The 10,660-nt window shown below is 49.8% G+C and overlaps 1 long non-coding RNA gene across 1 annotated transcript; it reads right to left on the minus strand.

The window, feature by feature from the left end:
- Window positions 1–8,098: 8,098 nt before the first annotated feature.
- On the minus strand, window positions 8,099–10,408 carry LOC144678001 (uncharacterized; the record flags this gene model as incomplete). Its single annotated transcript, XR_013575907.1, has 3 exons — window positions 9,645–10,408; window positions 8,777–8,868; window positions 8,099–8,248 (listed from the first exon to the last, which is right to left on the minus strand). It is a non-coding gene; the product is annotated as an uncharacterized LOC144678001 (long non-coding RNA).
- Window positions 10,409–10,660: the final 252 nt, after the last annotated feature.

Below are 10,660 nucleotides of genomic sequence, written 5' to 3' on the forward strand. Positions count from 1 at the left end.
AGTGACTCTGTTGGAGTGAGTGTAGGCCGTGAGTGACTCTCTCTCGGAGTGATTGTAGACAGTGAGTGATTCTCTCTCTCGGAGTGTGTATAGAAACTGAGAGACTCTCTCTCTCTCTCGGAGAGAGTGTAGACAGTGAGAGACTCTCTCCCTCGGAGTGAGTGTAAACAGTGAGAGACTCTCTCTCTCTCGGAGTGAGTGTAGACAGTGAGAGACTCTCTCTCTCTCGGTGTGAGTGTTGACAGTGAGTGACTCTCTCTTTCGGAGTGAGTGTAGACAGTGAGTGAATCTCTCTCGGAGTGAGTGTAGACAGTGTGTGACTCTCTCTCTCGGAGTGAGAGTAGACAGTGAGAGACTCTATCTCGGAGTGAGTGTACACAGTTAGTGACTCTCGGAGTGAGTGTAGACAGTGAGTGACTGTCGGAGTGAGTGTAGGCAGTGAGTGACTCTCTCTCGGAGTGAGTGTAGACAGTGAGTGACTCTCTCTCTCGGAGTGTGTATAGACACTGAGAGACTCTCTCTCTCTCTCGGAGTGAGTGTAGACAGTGAGTGACTCTCTCTCTCGGAGTGGGTGTAGACAGTGAGAGACTCTCTCTCGGAGTGAGTGTAGACAGTGAGAGACTCTCTCTCGGAGTGAGTGTAGACAGTGAGAGACTCTCTCTCGGAGTGAGTGTAGACAATGAGAGACTCTCTCTCGGAGTGAGTGTAGACAGTGAGTGACTCACTCTCTCTCTCGGAGTGAGTGTAGACAGTGAGTGACTCTCTCTCTCGGAGTGAGTGTAGACAGTGAGAGACTCTCTCTCGGAGTGAGTGTAGACAGTGAGATACTCTCTCTCGGAGTGAGTGTAGACAGTGAGAGACTCTCTCTCGGAGTGAGTGTAGACAGTGAGAGACTCTCTCTCGGAGTGAGTGTGGACAGTGAGAGACTCTCTTTTGGAGTGAGTGTTGACAGCGAAAGACTCTCTCTCGGAGCGAGCGTAGTCTTTGAGAGACTCTCTCTCTCGAAGTGAGTGTAGACAATTAGAGACTCTCTCTCTCTCGGAGTGAGTGTAGACAGTGAGAGACTCTCTCTCTTGGAGTGAGTGTAGACATTGAGAGACTCTCTCTCTCTCGGAGTGAGTGTAGACAGTGAGTGACTCTCCCTCTCTCGGAGTGAGAGTAGACTGTGAGAGTCTCTATCTCGGAGTGAGTGTAGACAGTGAGAGACTCTCTCTAGCAGTGAGTGTAGACAGTGACAGACTGTCTCTCGGAGTGAGTGTAGACAGAGAGAGACTCTCTCTCTCTCGGAGTGAGTGTAGACAGTGAGATACTCTCTCTCGGAGTGAGTGTAGACAGTGAGTGACTCTCTCTCGGAGTGAGTGTAGACAGTGAGAGACTCTCTCACTCTCGGAGTGAGTGTAGACAGTGAGAGATTATCTCTCGGTGTGAGTGTAGACTGAGTGACTCTCTCTCGGAGTGAGTGTAGACAGTGTGAGTCTCTCACTCGGAGTGAGTGTAGACAGAGAGAGACTCTCTCTTGGACTGAGTGTAGACATAGAGAGACTCTCTGTCTCTCGGAGTGAGTGTAGACAGTGAGATACTCTCTCTCGGAGTGAGTGTAGACAGTGAGAGACTCTCTCTCTCTCTCGGAGTGAGTGTAGACAGTGAGACACTCTCTCTCGGAGTGAGTGTAGACAGTGAGAGACTCTCTCTCGGAGTGAGTGTAGACAGTGAGACACTCTCTCTCGGAGTGAGTGTAGACAGTGAGAGACTCTCTCTCTCTCTCGGAGTGAGTTTGGACAGTGAGTGACTCTCGGAGTGAGTGTAGACAGTGAGAGTCTCTCTCTCTCTCGGAGAGGGTGTAGACAGTGAGTGACTCTCTCTCGGAGTGAGTCTAGACAGTGAGTGACTCTCTCTCTCAGAGTGAGTGTAGACAATGAGAGACTCTCTCTCTCTCTCGGAGTGAGTGTAGACAGTGAGAGACTCTCTCTCGGAGTGAGTGTAGACAGTGAGAGACTCTCTCTCGGAGTGAGTGTAGACAGTAAGAGACTCTCTCTCTCGGAGTGAATGTAGACAATGAGAGACTCTCTCTCGGAATGAGTGTAGACAGTGAGTGACTCACTCTCTCTCTCGGAGTGAGTGTAGACAGTGAGATACTCACTCTCGGAGTGAGAGTAGACAGTGAGAGACTTTCTTTCGGAGTGAGTGTAGACAGTGAGAGACTCTCTTTTGGAGTGAGTGTTGACAGCGAGAGACTCTCTCTCTCGGAGTGAGTGTAAACAGTGAGAGATTCTCTCTCGGAGTGAGTGTAGACTGTGAGTGATTCTCTCTCGGAGTGAGTGTAGACAGTGTGAGATTCTCACTCGGAGTGAGTGTAGACAGTGAGAGACTCTCTCTCGGAGTGAGTATAGACAGAGAGTGACTCTCTCTCGGACTGAGTATGGACAGTGAGGGACTCTCTCTCGGAGTGAGTGTAGACAGTGAGAGACTCTCTCTCTCGGAGTGAGTGTTGACAGTGACTGACTCTCTCTTTCGGAGTGAGTGTAGACAGTGAGAGACTCTATCTCGGAGTGAGTGTAGACAGTGAGAGACTCTCTCTCGGAGTGAGTGTTGACAGTGACAGACTGTTTCTCGGAGTGAGTGTAGACAGTGAGTGACTCTCGGATTGAGTGTAGACAGTGAGTGACTCTCTCTCTCGGAGTGAGTGTAGACAGTGAGAGACTCACTCTCGGAGTGAGTGTAGGCAGTGAGAGACTCTCTCTCTCTCGGAGTGAGTGTAGACAGTGAGAGACTCTCTCTCGGAGTGAGTGTAGACAGTGAGTGACTCTCTCTCGGAGTTAGTGTAGACAGTGAGAGACCCTCTCTCGGACTGAGTGTAGACAGTGAGTGACTCTCTCTCGGAGTGAGTGTAGACAGAGAGAGACTCTCTCTCTCTCGGAGTGAGTGGAGACAGTGGGATACTCTCTCTCGGAGTGAGTGTAGACAGTGAGTGTCTCTCTGTCGGAGTGAGTGTAGACAGTGAGAGACTCTCTCTCGGAGTTACTGTAGACAGTGAGTGACTCTCTGTCGGAGTGAGTGTAGACAGTGAGTGACTCTCTCTCGGAGTGAGTGTAGACAAAGTGACTCTCTCTGGGAGTGAGTGTAGACAGTGAGTGACTCTGTTGGAGTGAGTGTAGGCCGTGAGTGACTCTCTCTCGGAGTGAGTGTAGACAGTGAGTGATTCTCTCTCTCGGAGTGTGTATAGAAACTGAGAGACTCTCTCTCTCTCTCGGAGAGAGTGTAGACAGTGAGAGACTCTCTCCCTCGGAGTGAGTGTAAACAGTGAGAGACTCTCTCTCTCTCGGAGTGAGTGTAGACAGTGAGAGACTCTCTCTCTCTCGGTGTGAGTGTTGACAGTGAGTGACTCTCTCTTTCGGAGTGAGTGTAGACAGTGAGTGAATCTCTCTCGGAGTGAGTGTAGACAGTGTGTGACTCTCTCTCTCGGAGTGAGAGTAGACAGTGAGAGACTCTATCTCGGAGTGAGTGTACACAGTGAGTGACTCTCTCTCGGAGTGAGTGTAGACAGTGAGTGACTCTGTCGGAGTGTGTAGGCAGTGAGTGACTCTCTCTCGGAGTGAGTGTAGACAGTGAGTGACTCTCTCTCTCGGAGTGTGTATAGACACTGAGAGACTCTCTCTCTCTCTCGGAGTGAGTGTAGACAGTGAGTGACTCTCTCTTTCGGAGTGAGTGTTGACAGTGACAGACTGTCTCTCGGAGTGAGTGTAGACAGTGAGTGACTCTCTCTCGGACTGAGTGTAGACAGTGAGTGACTCTCTCTCAGAGTGAGTGTAGACAGTGAGTGACTCTGTCGGAGTGAGTGTAGGCAGTGAGAGATTCTCTCTCGGAGTGAGTGTAGACAGTGAGTGACTCTCTCTCTCGGAGTGTGTATAGACACTGAGTGACTCTCTCTCTCTCTCGGAGTGAGTGTAGACCGTGAGAGACTCTCTCTTTTGGAGTGAGTGTTGACAGTGACAGACTGTCTCTCGGAGTGAGTGTAGACAGCGAGTGACTCTCTCTCGGAGTGAGTGTAGACAGTGAGTGACTCTCTCTCTCTCGGAGTGAGTGTAGACAGTGAGAGACTCACTCTCGGAGTGAGTGTAGACAGTGTGAGTCTCTCTCTGTCTCGGAGTGAGTGTAGACAGTGAGAGACTCTCTCTCGGAGTGAGTGTAGACAGTGAGTGACTCTCTCTTGGAGTGAGTGTAGACAGTGAGAGACACTCTCTCGGAGTGAGTGTAGACAGAGAGAGACTCTCTCTCTCTCGGAGTTAGTGGAGACAGTGAGATACTCTCTCTCGGAGTGAGTGTAGACAGTGAGTGACTCTCTGTCGGAGTGAGTGTAGACAGTGAGAGACTCTCTCTCGGAGTCAGTGTAGACAGTGAGTGACTCTCTGTCGGATTGAGTGTAGACAGTGAGTGACTCTCTGTCGGAGTGAGTGTAGAGAGTGAGTGACTCTCTCTCTCTCGCATTGTGTGTAGACAGTGAGAGACTCTCTCTCTCTCTCAGAGTGAGACTAGACAGTGAGAGACTCTCTCTCGGAGTGAGTGTAAACAGTGAGAGACTCTCTCTCGGAGTGAGTGTTGACAGTGAGAGACTCTCTCTCTCTCGCATTGTGTGTAGACAGTGAGAGACTCTCTCTCTCTCACGGAGTGAGCGTAGACATTGAGAGACTCTTTCTCTCGGAGTGAGTGTAGACAGTGAGAGACTCTCTCTCGGAGTGAGTGTAGACAGTGAGAGACTCTCTCTCTCTCTCGGAGTGAGAGTAGACAGTGAGAGACTCTCTCTCGGAGTGAGTGTAGACAGTGAGAGACTCTCTCTCGGAGTGAGTGTTGACAGAGGGAGACTCTCTCTCGCAGTGAGTGTAGACAGTGATTGACTCTCTCTCAGAGTGAGTGTAGACAGTGAGTGACTCTGTCGGAGTGAGTGTAGACAGTGAGTGACTCTATCTCGGAGTGAGTGTAGACAAAGTGACTCTCTCTTGGAGTGAGTGTAGGCCGTGAGTGACTCTCTCTCGGAGTGAGTGTAGACAGTGAGTGATTCTCTCTCTCGGAGTGTGTATAGACACTGGGAGACTCTCTCTCTCTCTCTCGGAGAGAGTGTAGACAGTGAGAGACTCTCTCCCTCGGAGTGAGTGTAAACAGTGAGAGACTCTCTCTCTCGGAGTGAGTGTAGACAGTGAGAGACTCTCTGTCTCTCGGAGTGAGTGTAGACAGTGAGAGACTCTCTCTCTCTCGGAGTGAGTGTTGACAGTGAGAGACTCTCTCTCTCTCGGAGTGAGTGTAGACAGTGGGAGACTCTCTCTCTCTCGGATTGAGTGTAGACAGTGAGTGACTCTCTCTCGGAGTGAGTATAGACAGTGAGAGACTCTCTCTCGGAGTGAGTATAGACAGTGAGTGACTCTCTCTCGGAGTGAGTGTAGACAGTGAGAGACTCTCTCTCTCTCGGAGTGAATGTTGACAGTGAGTGACTCTCTCTTTCGGTGTGAGTGTAGACAGTGATTGACTCTCTCTCTCTCAAAGTGAGTGTATACAGTGAGTTTCTGTCTCGGAGCGAGTGTAGACAGTGAGTGACTCTCTCTCTCGGATTGAGTGTCGACAGTGAGAGACTCTCTTTCGGAGTGAGTGTAGACAGTGAGTGACTCTCTCTCGGAGTGAGTGTAGACAGTGAGAGACTCTCTCTCTCTCGGAGTGAGTGTAGACAGTGAGAGACTCTCTCTCGGAGTGAGTGTAGACAATGAAAGTCTCTCTCTCTCTCGGAGTGAGTGTAGACATTGAGTGACTCTCTCTCAGATTCAGTGTAGTCAGTGAGAGACTCTCTCTCGGAGTGAGTGTTGACAGTGAGAGACTCTCTCTCGGAGTGAGTGTAGACAATGAGAGACTCTCTCTCGGAGTGAGTGTAGACAGTGAGAGACTCTCTCTCAGAGTGAGTGTAGACAGTGAGAGACTCTCACTCAGAGTGAGTGTAGACAGTGAGAGACTCTCTCTCTCTCGGAGTGAGTGTAGACAGTGAGAGACTCTCTCTCGGAGTGAGTGTAGACAGTGAGAGACTCTCTCTCGGAGTGAGTGTAGACAGAGAGTGACTCTCTTCTCGGAGTGAGTGTAGACAGTGAGTGACTCTCTCTCGGAGTGAGTGTAGACAGTGAGTGATTCTCTCTCTCGGAGTGTGTATAGACACTGGGAGACTCTCTCTCTCTCTCTCGGAGAGAGTGTAGACAGTGAGAGACTCTCTCTCGGAGTGAGTATAGACAGTGAGAGACTCTCTCTCGGAGTGAGTATAGACAGTGAGTGACTCTCTCTTGGAGTGAGTGTAGACAGTGAGAGACTCTCTCTCTCGGAGTGAGTGTTGACAGTGAGTGACTCTCTCTTTCGGACTGAGTGTAGACAGTGATTGACTCTCTCTCTCTCAAAGTGACCGTAGACAGTGAGTTTCTGTCTCAGAGCGAGTGTAGACAGTGAGTGACTCTCTCTCTCGGATTGAGTGTAGACAGTGAGAGACTCTCTCTCGGAGTGAGTGTAGACAGTGAGTGACTCTCTCTCGTAGTGAGTGTAGACAGTGAGAGACTCTCTCTCTCTCGGAGTGAGTGTAGACAGTGAGAGACTCTCTCTCGGAGTGAGTGTAGACAATGAGAGACTCTCTCTCTCTCGGAGTGAGTGTAGACATTGATTGACTCTCTCTTGGAGTGAGTGTAGACAGTGAGTGACTCTCTCTCTCGGAGTGAATGTAGACAGTGAGTGACTCTCTCTCTCGGAGTGAGTGTGGACAGTGAGATACTCTCTCTCTCGGAGTGACTGTAGACAATGAGAGACTCTCTCTCTCTCGGAGTGAGTGTAGACAGTGAGTGACTCTCTCTCAGAGTCAGTGTAGACAGTGAGAGACTCTCTCTCGGAGTGAGTGTAGACAGTGAGAGACTCTCTCTCGGAGTGAGTGTAGACAGTGAGAGACTCTCTCTCGGAGTGTGTGTAGACAGTGAGAGACTCTCTCTCAGAGTGAGTGTAGACAGTGAGAGACTCTCTCTCGGAGTGAGTGTAGACAGTGAGAGACTCTCTCTCGGAGTGAGTGTAGACAGTGAGAGACTCTCTCTCGGAGTGAGTGTTGACAGTGAGAGACTCTCTCTCGGAGTGAGTGTAGACAGTGAGAGACTCTTTCTCTCTCGGAGTGAGTGTAGACAGTGAATGACTCTCTTCTCGGAGTGAGTGTAGACAGTGAGTGACTCTCTCTCGGAGTGAGTGTAGACAGTGAGTGTCTCTCTCTCTCGGAGTGAGTGTAGACAGTGAGAGACTCTCTCTCGGAGTGAGTGTAGACAGTGAGTGTCTCTCTCTCTCGGAGTGAGTGTAGACAGTGAGAGACTCTCTCTCGGAGTGAGTGTAGACAGTGAGAGACTCTCTCTCTCTCTCGGAGTGAGTGTAGACAGTGAGAGACTCTCTCTCTCTCTCTCTCTCGGAGTGAGTGTAGACAGTGAGAGTCTCTCTCTCGGAGTGAGTGTAGACAGTGAGAGTCTCTCTCTCGGAGTGAGTGTAGACAGTGAGTGACTGTCTCTCGGAGTGAGTGTAGACAGTCAGAGTCTCTCTCTCGGAGTGAGTGTAGACAGTGAGTGACTCTCTCTCGGAGTGAGTTGAGACAGTGAGTGACTCTCTCTCGGAGTGAGTGTAGACAGTGAGAGACTGTCTCTCAGAGTGAGTGTAGACAGTGACAGACTCTCTCTCGGAGTGAGTGTAGACAGTGAGTGACTCTCTCTCGGAGTGAGTGTAGACAGTGAGTGACTCTCTCTCGGAGTGAGTGTCGACAGTGAGAGACTCTCTCTCGGAGTGAGTGTAGACAGTGAGAGACTCTCTCTCGGAGTGAGTCTAGACAGTGTCTGTGCTGTGGAGAATGGTGTTGGTTGTGTTTCAGGCTCCTGATCAGCCCGGACGGATTTTGTGGGCTGGGTCACTCAGCCACAATCTGCTCTTCACCTAAGGTTAACTCTCTCTCCCCTGACCTGAGGCTGATTCACACATCGCCTAGCGGGGCTAAAGGTCATGAACTACCCTCCCTCAGGAATCCTTTCACTCAGTAAGGTCCTCCTTCCCAGTTCCATCTTACCTGCTTGAGAAGCTTGCTTCTCCTCTCCGCGTTCTGCTTGAGTTTGCTCTCCCACTTGGCCAGCTGGCACTCGCTGGGTTGGAGTAGGTCCCGGATGGTTTGCCAGGGTAACTCGTCGGAGCAGATGGTACATGGAAAGCTACAGATTCCCTGGAGAATAAAGAACTGGAACAGTCACCCAATTCAATAAACACATCCCGAAACCCAGACAGGAGAGACAGAGTGTGGGGATGGAGAGGAAGAGAGAGAGAGAGAGAGAGCGAATGTGGGAATGGAGATAGAGAGAGTGGGTTTTGAGAGAAAGGGAGTGAGAATGGAGAGTGTGAATGTGAGAATGGAGGGATGGAGAGAGAGAGAGTGGGATTGGATAGAAAGAGGGTGTGATTGTGAGAATGAAGAGAGTCGGAATGGAGAGTGTGAATGTGAGAGTGGAGGGAGGGAGAGCATGGCGTTGAGAGTGGATGTGTCGATGGAGAGCTGTCGGAGGTGGTGCTCAGTGTGTGCAAGCATCTGCGATATTGATATTTTGATCATTCTATTGAATTAATAAAGGGAATCAGGGAACTTGCCGGAATGTGGGTTCTATCTTCAGAGACTTAACTCACCCATCCCTTTATTACAAAATAGAATTTCTAATATTCAGCAGAGATTAGACAAAGCTTCTTTTGTTATAAATACCTTGTTCAGAAGCCGCTCAATGAAGGAGGGGAGATTATCAATGGCTGCAAAGTCCTTACAGGGTAATTCAACAAGATTCACCTGAGACACAGCTGGAGGTAAAAAAAATCCCTCTGTTAATACAGAGTAAAACTCCCTCAATAATGTCCCCATCAAACACTCCCAGGACAGGTACAGCACGGGGTTAGATACAGAGTAAAGCTCCCTCTACACTGTCCCCATCAAACACTCCCCGGACAGGTATAGCACGGGGTTAGATACAGAGTAAAGCTCCCTCTACACTGTCCCCATCAAACACTCCCAGGGCAGGTACAGCACGGGGTTAGATACAGAGTAAAGCTCCCTCTACACTGTCCCCATCAAACACTCCCAGGGCAGGTACAGCACGGGGTTAGATACAGAGTAAAGCTCCCTCTACACTGTCCCCATCAAACACTCCCAGGGCAGGTACAGCACGGGGTTAGATACAGAGTAAAGCTCCCTCTTCACTGTCCCCATCAAACACTCCCAGGACAGGTACAGCACGGGGTTAGATACAGAGTAAAGCTCCCTCTACACTGTCCCCATCAAACACTCCCAGGACAGGTACAGCACGGGGTTAGATACAGAGTAAAGCTCCCTCTACACTGTCCCCATCAAACACTCCCAGGACAGGTTAGTGGGTTACAGAGTCTGTACGATGATAGTCTCAGGGTACAGAGACCCATTACAGACACAGGTTCTACACTGAAATCGAAACCAAACTAGTATCTGCTGCTGTGTGTGAAATGGAAACTTCCTGTCAGTTGCTGAGTCTCAGACATTCACTTAGTGGGAGACTGGCCTGCTGGAACAGTGGGTCAGTTTTGGAAAATTCACAGCTATTCACCTTTCCGGTAAAAAATTTTCTCCTCCCGTTTGTCCATTTTGTTTGAGTGTGGAGACAGTGATGGTCGTCCAAGCAGCAACAGACAGGAGAGCGAGGAGAGATTCTTTCAGCTTATCCTCAGTTTAACCGGAATCTCCCCAATCAATAATTATTTCACTTTCATTTTCACAAACTGCAAGGTCATTTCCTCCCATTCTCTCTCTCTTTCTGTCTGTCACTGTCCCTTTCTCTCACTGCCTGTCCCCCTTCTCTCTCTCTCTCTCTCCGTCTGTCACTGTCCCTCTCTCTCACTGCCTGTCCCCCTTCTCTCTCTCTCTCACTGCCTGTCCCCTTCTCTCTCTCTCACTGTCTGTCACTGTCTCTCTCTCTTTCACTGTCTGTCCCCTTCTCTCTCTCTCTCTCTTTCTGTCACTGTCTCTCTCTCTCACTGTCTGTCCCCCTTCTCTCTCTCTCTCACTGCCTGTCCCCCTTCTCTCTCTCTCTCACTGCCTGTCCCCCTTCTCTCTCTCTCTCACTGCCTGTCCCCTTCTCTCTCTCTCTCTGTCTGTCACTGTCTCTCTCTCTCTCACTGTCTGTCCCCTTCTCTCTCTCTCTCTCTTTCTGTCACTGTCTCTCTCTCTCACTATCTGTCCCCCTTCTCTCTCTCTCTCTCTCTCTTACTGTTTAACCCCCTCTTCTCTCTCTCGCTCCCTCAAAGACACTGTCCCTTAAAGGGTTAATGCGAGGACTCTGGTGGCTGCTGTTCCTGGAAAAGACAGAATTTTACAGGAAAAGGTAATGAAGCAGTTTTAAAGGAGCTGGAAACCTCTTGACCCCGGTGGACTGTTTATGAAAGGGTCACATGATGGTTTATGGCTTTGAAAAAAAACTGTGCCTGGAAAACAGTGTTTTTAAAGCTGGTTTTGGTTTTGCTTTTGGAGAGAAACAGGATTAACTAACAGCTCGGGTAAAGAACACCCCATTCCTGACGCTCCAGAGCCAGTCCCAAAGCCGAGAGTGAATGAAGTTCTTCCAAA

This window comes from Cetorhinus maximus, unplaced genomic scaffold (assembly GCF_964194155.1).
Source record: "Cetorhinus maximus unplaced genomic scaffold, sCetMax3.hap1.1 HAP1_SCAFFOLD_3398, whole genome shotgun sequence".
NCBI lineage: Eukaryota > Metazoa > Chordata > Chondrichthyes > Lamniformes > Cetorhinidae > Cetorhinus > Cetorhinus maximus.